The sequence below is a fragment of the Phodopus roborovskii genome, unplaced genomic scaffold, assembly GCF_943737965.1.
Source record: "Phodopus roborovskii unplaced genomic scaffold, PHOROB, whole genome shotgun sequence".
NCBI lineage: Eukaryota > Metazoa > Chordata > Mammalia > Rodentia > Cricetidae > Phodopus > Phodopus roborovskii.
The window spans coordinates 1-13,723 of NW_026126582.1; the positions used below are offsets into that span (position 1 = coordinate 1).

General features: G+C 40.7%; 1 pseudogene; it reads left to right on the top strand.

Moving 5' to 3' along the window:
* Positions 1 to 1,897: 1,897 nt before the first annotated feature.
* LOC127236271 (transformer-2 protein homolog alpha-like) lies at positions 1,898 to 9,529 on the top strand (annotated as a pseudogene).
* Positions 9,530 to 13,723: the final 4,194 nt, after the last annotated feature.

Here is a 13,723-nt window from a genome sequence, read left to right on the forward strand (position 1 = left end):
TCTCTCATTAGACCTCAAGTCTGTTGATTTTGTGGGTTTCCCTAACATGATCTTGACTCCTTTGTTCATATTATCACTCCACCCTTACTAAGAATTTGACCCATTGGTTAGTTGAAGATTTCTGATATGGGGGGCTTCTGGCCCAAGTTGGCGCCTGGTTGGATGCCGATCTTAGCTGTAAATAATTCTTATTTGGAAGTACTTGATGGATCTGGTGCACTTCCTCCTTTTGTGGCCTATCCGGGATCCTACCAAGTGGCATGAGCTGATTGGGCAGTGAGCACACATTTAAGGGCTTGCTGGGCCTGGGGGAGACAGAAGCTGATGTACAAGGTTCCTGAATAAACTGCTTGAAGAAGAGTAGTGGTCGTGTTTCCTTGCTGGCAGAGGTAGACGTGACATTCTGCATCTGCTTCCATCTGTGTTGTGCCCCAGTCATAAGGATCCCCAAAGACCACCAAGAAAACAAAAGACCCAATGATGTAAATGCATAAGGTTTATTGTTCCTCCAACCATGACAGGGAATTCATCTAGCCAGCTGATGCAGCAGCCATCAGAGGAAGCAAGTTCCTTGTCTACTGTCAGGTTTTTAAAGGCAAAAATTTACAACATTACATCAGTAGATATGGGTTAGGTTTCTGATTGATAGATATTTGGGGAACAATTGGGAATTTTCAAAGTCATATTTTGGCCTGAAATAACTGTGTACCAATTATTCTCATTAGTCAGTGCTGAGAGGTATCATTCTATGGTTTCTATAGTTTTGTCTTTTTTATTGCAGGTGGCCTATTCATAGATAACAATAATTTTCAGAATTGTATTCCTGGAGACTCAGGGGGGAGGTTTTGGTCTCCCTGGAGTATCTTCTGTGGGCCAAACAGTATCCAGGAACCAAGAATCTAGGAGGTTTGGTGGTGGTGGTGGTGGTAGTGGTGGATCAGGTCTGGAGTTTCCTTTGTGTTCAGTTTTAGCCTTAGGCTCCAGGCCAGGGGATCTAAATTTTCTTTGTGTCATATGCTGAGTCAGAGGCCTACATATTTTTCTGTAGCCTGTGATGGCTGCTAAAGTAGGCGAATGAGTGAGGGTGTAGACCCTTTTATTAGTTTACCCCTATCAACTGTTTCTGGAAGAGGGTTCAAGCTTCTCTCTGGGCTTATGGATTGATTGGGTATCTTTTGCTCTCTGTCTGGTATCCACCTATGAGTGAATACACGCTATATTTGCATTTCTTGTTTTGGTGAACCCACTTACCTTTAAAGACTGTCTTCAGATAATAACAATGAAGTGTGGGTACTAGGGTTAAGACTTCACAGTAAATTATAGGATGACATTTACACCTATACCATGAGGCAAACTTTTACAAAAGCCCTGTGTACGTTATTATTTTCTATGTAGTAATAGTACTAAATAGCTTTTATTGGGCCTTTATCTGGTAGTATGCAATGGTATTTCATTTATTCATGTCATTGTCCAATAGCCCTATAAGTTAATATTATTTCCATGTGTAGTGATGAGAACTGAGATATAAAGAACTTATCCACCTTAACTGCTAGTTAAGAGGTTGACTCCATATTTAAACCTGGGTAGTGTGTGGTTGTTCCATAGTACTGTTTATGATACACCCTGTCTAGATAATGTTGATATTCCCAGTGCTTCTTCCAACTTCAGGCATCACAACCTCCAATTTCAGACCAGGTCCTTGCTTATTTTCCTTTTTAGTGTGTATGTGTCTAAATGAACTCTCAGTTGGGTTTCCATTCATTCAACACCGTATTCATGTGGGTTCAGCTATCAGAAGGGTGATGACAATGGAAAGAGTCTATCTTTACATAATTTTTTTCATTTGAGATTAACACCAAGGTTTGACATAAATAACATGTCATTGTTTCTGTTTCAGACGGAAGAGGAATTGAAGAAGCATGGATTGAAAAATGGGAACAAGAGCAATCAATTGCATTTGTGCTGAATGGGCAGAAATTCATGGAGTATGTTACAGAACAAAGGGAATTACATCAGTTAGAAAAAGAAAGATACAAACAGGAAAGAGTAAGTTGTGCACACAAATTAGAAAAAGAGGCAAGCAATTAGTGGCCCTGTGCCAGGGCCAGGGATCAGGTTTTATTGAAGTTTGCTACAGTTCCTTCTACTTAAGCCTGCAAAAATCTTTACCTGGGTTCTAGTTCTGCTGTCTTACTGGGCATATATTATTTCATTCAGTACTAGAGACAGAGATGTTCTGTGGGAAAGCGCCCTGGAACCTAGCAAGAGAATAAGACTGACTTGCAAGAAGCCTGACCAAATACACATGGTAGATCTAAATCTGTGCTGTTGCTGTTTACAAGAGTACAAGGAAGCTAGATTCTTTTTTCCTGGTTCTGCTGTCTTACTGGCTCATACCTATTGGAGATAGGGTGGGGGTTAGAACTAAGATAAAAAATTTTGGGAGATAGTGTCAAATAAGAAATAAAGCCAGACGTCGATGCTGCACCCCTTTAATCCCAGCATTCTGGAGGCAGAAGCAGGCTGATCTCTGTGAGGTTGGAGGCCAGCCTGGTGTACACAGCTTCTCCCTAAAGCAATACAGAGAAACCCTGTATTGGAAAAAAAACAAAAAGAAAAAGAAGGAGGGGAGGAGGAAGAAGAGGAGGAAGAGGAGGAGGAAGAAGAAGAAGAAGAAGAAGAAGAAGAAGAAGAAGAAGAAGAAGAAGAAGAAGAAGAAGAAGAAGAAGAAATAATGATGATATATTAGGCCATTTTGCCTGACTGAGCATACAAGCTAGAGGGAGTGGGAACACAGCAGCCACTGTTGCCATTGCCTTCCTCCTCCCCATTAAAATAGCTAGGTGACTAGGCCTTTGACCCTCCAGCCAAGACTTGTCTCTTATGTAATTCTGGGAACTCCCGGCCCTGTAAATTTGAGGTAGAGGAGAACAACTTTCAGGGCAGATTTGCTGGAAGAGGAAGCCAGAGCTTAGGCATGCTAGGTGAGTGCTCTACAACTCCATTGTCTGAAAATAAGTTGGTGTTTAAATATAGAACTTATTGAGAAGATATCTCATCTGATACACTCACTTTATCTTCAGGGTTAATGCTCATGAGGAAATTGAAGAGTTGTTTTCCAAGAATGTTGAGATAAATCAAGATAAAGGAAGGCTAATGAAAAAGTATTAAAGATCAGAAAATTAGTATTAGATGGGAGAAAAAAATTGAACAGAATATTGGTTAGCTAGAAGCACTTGAAAAATTTTAGGCTATTTTGAATTTTTGATTGGAGAAGAATACACCAAGTATGGAACAGGGAAAATGCATTGAAGAATGAAGAGAAGTAGAAATCAAGAGTGAAGTAGAATTAAAAATATATAACAGAACGAATGGGTCCTTGGTTAAGTAAACAAGTCTCTCTCTCTCAGTCAAATCTCCAATGGGAACGCTGTTCAAGTAAAATCAGAGAACAGGTCAGGATCTCATAATCCATCAAGGGTTTCCAAACATTCTGAATCCCATTCTTGATCAAGATCAAATCCAGGTCAAGGTCAAGGGAGGCATTATTATAGACATCACACTTGGTCCAGGTTCCACCCTCATAGTATATGATCTCAAAGTTGATCCTATATACTAGAAGTCAGAGTCCATTCTCCAATGTGTAATCACAGAAGACATACAGGCAGCAGGGCAAATCCAGATTCCACTCTTGCCTGGAAGTGTTTGGCCTCAGTTTGTACACAACAGAGAGAGGTTTTGTGAAGTATTTTTTCTATATGGAGTGTTGGATGGTGTGAATATGGTTTATGATCGCGAACTGTGAGGTCACATGTGCCCCGACGGGAAGGGCTGTCAATGACGAACCAGGGAACATCTAGAAGAAAAAGGAGGCAAGGGACATGGAAGAATGGACAGCAAGACAATATTCTCAGATCAAGCTGACAAATTTTATTTTCTGTGGGATGGCTAATGTAGGACCATGGGCAGGATGTGAGCAGGGTTTGCACATAGCCATGGCATGGGCACTGGCACGTATAGCACGGAAGTGAGAAGGTCAGTAGAAGGAATGCCCTAAGTTGTTTAGCTAATCTATAATTGGCTATAAATTGCAACAGGGGAGATAGCCCTGAGCTATTCTTTAGCTGGCTGTGACACCTCAAGCTTGTACCTTGGAATGTTCTGCTGAACATTCTGTTTATTTCTTAAGAGGCAGTAATTTTCTATCTCAGAGAACTGGGGTTGTGGGGATGGTGATGTTCCCAATATCTTCTCCTCTCTGGTATAATAACAGAGAAGAGCAGGTGAGATCTTTGAGGACCTTAGGGCTCATGACTGCCTGTGTTAGGAACACTCTGAGGGGTTCTCACCAGTACCCTGACTTTGGATCTTTGCCAGCCATTAAAGTTCCTGTCTTGGGGGGGGGGGGTGGAACATCAGAACAGTGCCCATCTTTGACAAGCCACCAGTGGAGAGAGGCCCTCATTTTTTATGGGAGGGGGCCTTTCTAGGTTTCCTGATGGGATTGCTCAAGGGTTTTGGTTTGAAGACTGTTTTCACCCAGGAAGGAAATATGCCTGTTTAACTGAGAACTGGGAGTGTTAGGCGAATGTTGCCTTTCCCCTCACTCATGAGGAAATGTAGGTAGAAATAAGCACATTGTTAGCAGGGGAAGAGGTCTCAAGAGTTACCTGTATAAGGAGGGGTTACTAAGTAACCTAACTATATTCCTATATGCCCCAAATTCTACTTCTCAGGAAGTTGTGGGGGGGGGGAGAACGTAGATCAGGACTGACAGTAGCTGAGAAAAAACTAGCAATCTCTAAGGCTTATGCAATTCCTCTCTTTTCCCCAAGTAAGAAGGTGGGCTATTGACACTATCTCACCATGAGTGGGAGCAGGAATCCTGGTCTCCCTAGATGGATATGTGACATATATCCTGAAACAAGCTAACCCAGCCTTCACAGGCAAGATTGCTGAGGCCAGCCTCTATGCCTTTTTGTGGAGGGAAGGGTTTTTCTGGCATCAAACTTCATGCAACCAGGTATACTCTCATGAAGCCCAGGATAGGCACTTTTGGCAGCCTCTTCATTGCACTCACACAAGGTTCACCTCCGTGGGAGATGTTTTAGGTTTATCAATAGCAGAAGGAGGCTTCCCTGGGAAGTGGTCCCCTTGGTTCTGGGTTGTCACCTTCTAAATGCTCACCACACTCCTTGAAGTCAAGCCTGTGATAGGGTTCTTGGATAGGCTTTGCTCTTAGGGAGTATTAGGGAGTCAATCTGTTGGCACATAAAGGCAGTTAACCTCTTAATGGCCCAAGGGTGGAAGGGAAGTGGAATTAGGTAGCCAGCAAGGGGTCCTAAAAGGCTGAGAGCTACTTTTGGAACCAGCCTAGTTTCTGTTCTTGCTATTTCTTCTTTTTTCCAACCCTTCTCTGACCTAGACCATACTGTCTTTTGTCACTCCTGTGATGTGTATAGAAGCAACATTCCTCCTTGAGTGCTGCACAAATTCCTCCTTGTTATAAAAACAACAGGTCTAAGCTTTGCCTGTTCTGGAGAGAGGGTGAAAGAGAGGAGAATTATGCTCCCGAGATCTCAGGTCTGGTTTTCCTCTGTTCCATGCACCTCACCAAATGGTCTGGCAGCCAAGGGGATTTATTTTCTTCCTGAAAGAAAACACAAACATGTCCCTAGACTTCCTCGACCCCCCCGGCCCCCTTGACTCCATACTAGGACCCCATATTAGCCCTTTTCATCGTCTAGTGAATGGATCTTTGCATTTGCCTTGAGTAAGTAGCTCATATACCATCATGCCAAAATTTGTCTGGCACAAGATAGCATGGGCATCCACATTTAAAAAATTTAAAACAAAGAGTGTATGATTTAATGCATCAAGTGGAGACTAGGAGAATGACTGCTCTCTCCTTAAGTTGTATTTTCAAGGAGCTATGAGCATGCTCCCTCAATTCCGTGCCTTGAGTGTTACAAGGAATTCCTGTTATTTGTTTAATTTTTCTTTGGGTACAAAATTGCTGAAATGTTTTACTAGCATGTGCTGACCCATTGTCTGTCTTTATAATTTTTTGAACTCCCATGTAAGCAAAACATTTTAAACAGTGACTTATCACATGCTTAGTGGCTTCTCCAGTTTGTGCAATAGCCATTAAGAAGCCTGAATACATATCTAATGCCATGTGCACATATTTTAATCTGCCAAATTCTGCAATATGAGTAAAATCCATTTGTCATAAATGATAAGGAAGCAGTTATCAAGATTTACTCTATATAAATTACAGGTAAGTATTATCACACACATCACATTGTTTGACAATTTGTCTATCAGTCTCTGTAGTTAGACCAAACTGTTTCTTAGACTATTACTGTGTGATTGCTAAGCTAATTTTACCCTGAGATAAAGCGAACATTTTTGTCAGTCTATCAGCTGATTCATTATCTTCAGCCTGTGGGCTGTGAAGGTTTGAATGAGCTCTTATATGACCCATAAAGCACAGTGACTCGCTTTATAATGAATGGCACTCTGAATTTTCTCAAACAGTATTTTAACCTGATTATTACTAGTTCCAATGTACTGTCTCTAAAACATGAAGAGCTCTGAAAACATAATGACTATCAATATATAAAGTTAGATGAATTATTTATTAGAAGCTGAAAAACTATTGCAACAGCTCATAACTCAAATATCTGAGCTGAATCTGGATCAGTCTGTACTACATATTCTTTTCCATCAATAACATAAGTTGCTTTTCCATTAGAAGAAACATCAGAGAAACTAACAGCATTTTGTACAGCATTACCCTTACAATTTTAGATGCATTAGCACAAATTGGAACAGTCTATGAGCTGGAAACTGATTATCATTTTTTCTCAAAAACTGAGTTAAAGCTGATGGACTAAAAATTATAATTAATACAAGCTTAAAAACTTGGGCCCTAAATCTATACAGAGAAAGAGAACATCTAATTGTAAAAGAAAATTAATTCCCTAAACCAGGAATTCCATGGCTGGCACCTGAGCCCTCTCTCAGATAAAGGGAGGTAACCCCCCCCCAACCTAAATAAACATGCCTTTACCCACTAATTCCTTGTTGTAAAAGTTTTGAAATAACCAATCAGCTTGCTGTTTAGTATAGGGAACATGCACTACTCTTGGTTCCCTGCCAAAACCTATCTCTTAGACTCCATATAGGATTTTTTGTACCATAGAAGTTACTGCTTTAAAGTAAGGATTTAAAACTTTAGCTGGGGAAACAAGTAAATGCAACCACAACAATGGTCCCCTTTTCCCACAAGAAAGAAGTCAGACTATGTTGTGTGGAAAGCCCTTAAGCCTCCCATGGTCTTGCATACTCAATATAGCATATCTGTTGATGCTGGATAGCATTCTCCAATTGTAGATGAATTTGTCTACCCTCTTTAGTTAGCTGTCTAGGTGAATTGTGATCATTATGTCCTTTTAGAATATTGCTTAAAGGTTTTAAATTGCCAGGTAGATGAGTAGATTTTTTTTAAGGATGTAACCATTAAATATTTCACAATAGTCTTTGGAAATCATTTGATGATCACAAAGCTATCTTTTAAATTTCTAATCTTTGAGGACTAATTTCTTTAGGATGTAACATACTGTCCTAAATACTTTTGAAATTTCTTTTCTCATCTGACCTGCAAAGCTTTTGTTAGCTGACATGGTCTCATTTGCATCTTCACTGTCACCTTTCTAGGCCTCATACATTAAGCTCTCCTCTCAATTTCTTTTTTTTATTAACCATATAAATAAGAGGATTTCTGTATTTTCTCCTTTGTTAAACTCTATTGAACAATCCATAGAAGCCCGTATGGCTCTTAGGCCATGTTGACTTTGGCTATTTCCTGCCAACACATTCTGGGGTCAGCCATTGGAAGCTCAGATCGTCAACCCTTTGAATCAAGACACTGACATGATGTCCCTTTTTTATTATATCCCAAGCAATTCAAATAGTACCTTTAGGAATGACACATTCATAACCCCATTTAATACACACATGTGTGGCCACACCATATATACAGAACATACATACATAGATACATACATCTTTTAGCCCTCCTTTTTCTAGGCCAAGATAAGTTTGTTGAAATAAAACATCCTTATTTGAAATATCTTGTAATGCAGCCCCTGTAGATAACCCTTGAATTATGAGCATCCAAAATCTGAACAAACCCCAATGAATTCATCTATGTCACCCCCCCCCCCCTTTTTTTAAAAAATAAGGTCTTAAAACAGTTTCTGACAGGATGTATTAATTTTTTATATGGCTGCAGCTCCTAAGGCTACAGGTCTCTACGTCCAGTCATGCCTGAATTCCTCACATCCATAGAGCTTCCTTGAGCCCAAAAAGAAACAGATGTTTCTGAGAAATTGCTTGTCCCATCAGTTACCTCACTGTAGGATCTGCACCGATGCTTACCACCCTCTGGAGTTCTTTCTTGTCAGTGGGTCACCAGAAAGAAAATAACACCATCCATTGTAGACACCCTGGGAAAAATCCTTCTTTCTGTGAGTGGTGTCCCCCCCCGCCCCCCATATGTCCTCTGCTAGCCAACTTTGGGCATCAATTCTGCCCTGACCCATGGGGCAGTCAAGATGAACCTGGGAATACCTAGATGGTAATGGGGGGAGCAAGGGAATACAAAGAATGGACAGAAAGACAATATCCTCTGATCAAGCTGACAAATTTTATTTTCTCATGGGAGGCTTATATAGGACCATGGGCAGGATGTGAGCAGGGTTTGCACATAGCCATGGCATGGGCACTGGCATGTAGGCAGTAGAAGGAATGCCCTAATGGGTTTAGCTAACCTATAATTGGCTGTAAATTGCAGCAGGGGGGATAGCCCTGAGCTATTCTTTAGCTGGCTGTGAAACCTCAAGCTTGTACCTTGGAATGTTCTGCTGAACATTCTGTTTATTTCTTAAGATGCAGTAATTTTCTATCTCAGAGACGTGGGGTTGTGAAGATGGTGATGGTCCCCCAACACATGTGAACTTGCTTTTGGGTTTTTTCAGAGGATAGAGGACTCTAAGGAGGCTATGGAAATGACAAATTGGACAGAGCTGGAAGGTAGCAGAATTTATGTGGATTGTTATATCACCAAGAGAGCACACATGCCTACACCAGGGATTTACATGGGCAGACCAACATATGATGGTGGTGGAGGAGAAAGCAGTGGTGGTAGATGATGAGATTATTATTTTTTTTTCAAGACAGGGTTTCTGTGTGGCTTTGGAGGCTGTCCTGGAACTAGCTGTTGTAGACCAGGTTGGTCCCAAACTCGGAGATCTGCCTGCCTCTGCTCCCAAGTGCTGGGAATGAAGGCCATGGTGGTGACAATGCCTGGTGATAACGAGATTCTTACAATGATAGAGGGGTATGAGCAAGACTATGATAGATATGAAGATTATGATTACAAGTACAGAAGAAGATATCCTTCTCCTTATTATAGTAGCTACAGGTCACAGTCAAGATCGCCTACAGCCCAAGACACTATTGATAATAAAGTGGTAATGATCAAGGACCCCCTGCCATTTTTGTGGGGGAATTCTGAATTTTTGAGCTTCCAATGCTTCCTAGTCTTCAAAACAAAACAAAACACCCTTGGTTTATCTAATCTATAGTGTGGCCAGTTGTGTTGCTGTTTTCCACCCTTTGTTATACTCTTAAAAGTGTAATTGCCATTTAAGTCATTCAACATTTGAGTAAGAAGGAGAGCACTGTTATACTTTGTGGTTCTTCTTTGCCTTTTCAGGGGATATGAAAAAAATAAAATGCAGAAATCCTGCACCTCTGCTTTCTCAGCTTGTTGTGGCTGTGTGGTCTGTTCTGAAAGCCTTTGTTTTGTGATTGTTCCCTATCTCTGGGCATGTTTTCATTTGCTCTCATAACTTCACATCTTTACTCTGTTCTCCTTTCCCCAATCATTAGGTATTGCTCAGTAAGCTCATATTCAGTATTTATGTACCAGACTTTTACCATGGTTTTTAATTGTACTCGTACTTTTTGTAGGACTTCTTTTTTTGTTATTATTATAATTAGACAGTTGCATAGGTTATAAGGACCTGTGGCCAGAAAGGAGAGTAGAAGGTAGTGTTTATGAAGGACAAAACGCAGAGTTAATAGAGAGGTTTTCAGTACAGGAGTGATGTGGTAGTTCTGCTGCATATGAGGGTCAGTTCACACTGATGTCTGCTGCTTCTACAGAGACAGGATCAGGCCTTCCCTTCAACAGGACAAGGAGCTAAGTCCCAGGGACACTGTTCTCTGCTTCACTACTGCAACCACCTTGGTGCATTCCTCGGGTTTGCCAGGGTTTGTCTCTTTTACTGAGTCTGTCCTGGCTTTCTGTGCATTGGGGTCCAAGTGGCTCAGCGTCTCTGTTAATTGCTCTGTCTCTGCTTCCATGTGAGTAATATACAGTTACCCCACCATTGTAGGCACAGAGGGGCAGTGGAAAGGACTCAGCCTTTTCCTTTAACTCTCATGGTAGCTCCTCTCTGTGAAGCTTCAGAGGCTTAGTTCCTCACTGTGAGATGGCACATGCTCTGGGACTTTGGGACTCTCTTTTAAACCTGTGCCTCTGCTCCTCCCTTATTTTTGATAGAGGCATTTAGGGAAGGTCCATGGGAGGAAGTTGGTCAGTGTAGAATTGAAAGTAGAGGCTCTTGGGATTCTAAACTCTGTGGCTAGTCTCCAGTTGACCTTTAAAATCAATAGACATTTTAGCTAATTCTTGTCACCTTCTCACAGAGAACTTCTCGTGCACAGGCTCAGTCTAGAGACTTGGGCCTCTTTTTTACCAGGAAGATCTTTTCTTTTCTACGATTCTAATTTAAATTTCTTTGTATGTGTAACTCTGGATAATTTATCAGTTACAGTTTCATAGGAGACCAGGCTTGTTCTTGGTATTAGCATGGAGAGGTGACTTCATAAGTGATCTTTTAAGATTTGCATTTGTTAGACAGGTTCTTTGACTCTATAGGTGCTCAGTTTTGTTTTAATTAGAGGTGGTTTCCCTTAGTTTCCCAAGGCTCATTGTTTCCACTTGTGGAACAACACCTGAAGTTTGGAGTATTCGCTCAATCTTTTAATCTCTGTCTTCTTTTACCAATACCCCAAGAAGTTCCAAATGTTCTCTTTGCTTTCCTGTCATCCAGTGCAGTACAAGTACTAGGATGGAGCTTGTAGGTGTCTCCTGTGGACATCATATACATCAGGCCTTTCTAAAGGCCTGTCCTCTTTGGGATCTCAAGCCTCTCACCTTGGCTTTCTTGGTAGTCACATACTCTTATAGATAGGAAGGCTATCTCCCCCTGCCAGGGAACAGTATCTCAAGCACCAGGTCCCTGTTGTACCTCAGCATGGTTTGCCATACTGAAATAAGTACACCTGCAGGATGGAAGAGCAGAGGTGAGTATGGACTTGATCTGGACTTTTTGTGCAAGACAATAAGTTTTGAAACCTGGCTATGTTAGTGGTTGTCTGATACCTTTTTATTTTTTGTTGTCTTTTGTTGTCATATACCTGGGAACCATAGCAAGGGCCTAATATATGGTAGGCAAGCACTTGACTACTTATGCCCCCAACCTTTCCAATACCTTCTTTTTAAGTAAATACTTCTGAATTGTATTTATTTTTAAGATTGTTTTTCTGTTATTGTACTTGAGAACAGACACAAACGTAGAACTTATGCATATTAGGTACATGTTCTATCACTGAACTACATCCCTAACACTTTCTGTTTTTAAAAATTGTATTTATCATGTTGAATGTTAAAGAGAAGGAAAATTAAAAATGTTATAGATGCAACCAGAAAATTAATTTGCTTAGGGAATGCATTTGACCAAAGATAATGGTCTTTATAGGAAGACATTTTCTATTTAAAATAATATTTTTATAAATTCTCAAGAATTTCATACATTGTATTTTACTTCCATAACCACCAGACTTACCCACACAACTTTGGGTTGTCTTCTTTTTTAAAAAATAATTTTAGTTAATCATTTACTTATTTATTTTACATCCTGGCCAGTTTCTCCTCCCTCCTCTCCCAGCTACCTCCCCTTGTCCACCACATCCCCATCGACTCCTCTTTCATTTCTATTCAGAAAAGGGCAGGGCTCCCATTCATATCAACAAAACATGGCATAGTAAGTTGAAGTAAGACTAGGAACCTTCCCTTATATTAAAGCTTGACCAGACAATCCAGTATGAGAAATAGGATTGCAGCAGCCAGTAAAAGAGACAAAGACAGATCCTGCTCACACTGTTAGGAGTCTTACAAGGAGACTGACCTACAAACTGTCGCATATATGCCAAGGGCCTATCATGCAGGCTTCTTGCTTGGAGTATTAGCTTGGGTCATCCTTATAGATTCCTGGGAGATTTCCTTGTGCCAGATTTTTATCATAGTCTGAAATGCCCCCTCCCTTTTAGTTGTCTCTTTCAATACTATCCCCTCTGCCCCCATCCCAACCTGAATGCTCATGTTCCCCATCCCCCACCCACCCTCAGTCTATTCAAATCTCTTGTTTCCCTTTCCCAGAGATATCTGGGCAATCCCCATAAACTTAGCTACCTAGTTACCATGTTACCTAGTCTCTCTGTGGATGTGGATTACTGCATATCTATTTTGCAGCTAATATCCACTCATAAGTGAGTACATATCATATCATATGTCTTATTTGTCTTTCTTGGTCTGGGTAACCTTACATGAAATACTTTTTTTTTTTTTAACTTCATCCTATTGCCTTCAAATTTCCTGGTGTCCTTGTTTTCAACAGCTAAGTAATACTCCATTGTGTAAATGTAGGATAGTTTCTGTATCCATTCCTCAGTTGAGGGACATCTAAATTGTTTATTTCCAGATTCTGGCTATTATGAATAATGCTCCTATGAACATAGTTTAGCAAGTGTCCTTGTGGTATAATTGAACAACATGTGAGTATATACCTAGGAGTGGTATAGCTGGGTCTTATGGAAGATTGCTTCCCAGTTTACTGAGTAACTGCCACACTTACTTCCAAAGCGGCTGTGCAAGTTTGCACTCTGACCAGCAATGCAGGAATTTCCCCCTTGTTCCACATCCTCTCCTGCATGATGTGTTTTTGATCTGACAGGTGTAAGATGGAATCTAAGCGTCAATTTGATTTCCATTTCCAGAAGGAAGGCTATAGATGCTGAATCAATTAAGTGTTTCTTGGCCAGTTGGGATTCTTCTGTTGAGAATTTGGTGGTGGTACACTTTTAATCCCTGCATCTGTGATGGAGAGGCACGAAGAGCTCTGTGAGTTTGAGGCCAATCTGGTCTACAGAGTGAGTTTTATTCTTTACTGCACACACCTCAACTACTCTTGGAGTGAGCCCTGCCCTGGAGTGTGATCAGTGTTCCAAGATCCTGTCATTTAAGAAAGATGGCTCTCTTTCCCAGCAACTACTAAATGCTAGTGGCTCCTCAAGTGGTAGAATTTTGTGTCTATCTCAGAGAAACAATCCCATTGTAATAGTCGGAGGGACTGGTGGGACAAGGGAGTGGTGGGGAAAAAATCTAACTAAGGAAGCAGAAGACTTGTATAATAAAAAGTTAAAGTAATAATAAAATAAATAAAAGTAATTAAAAAGAAGACATTGAAAGAAATTGAAGAAGGTGTCAGAGGAAAAGAAAGACACATGCTTAAGAATTAGTAGGATT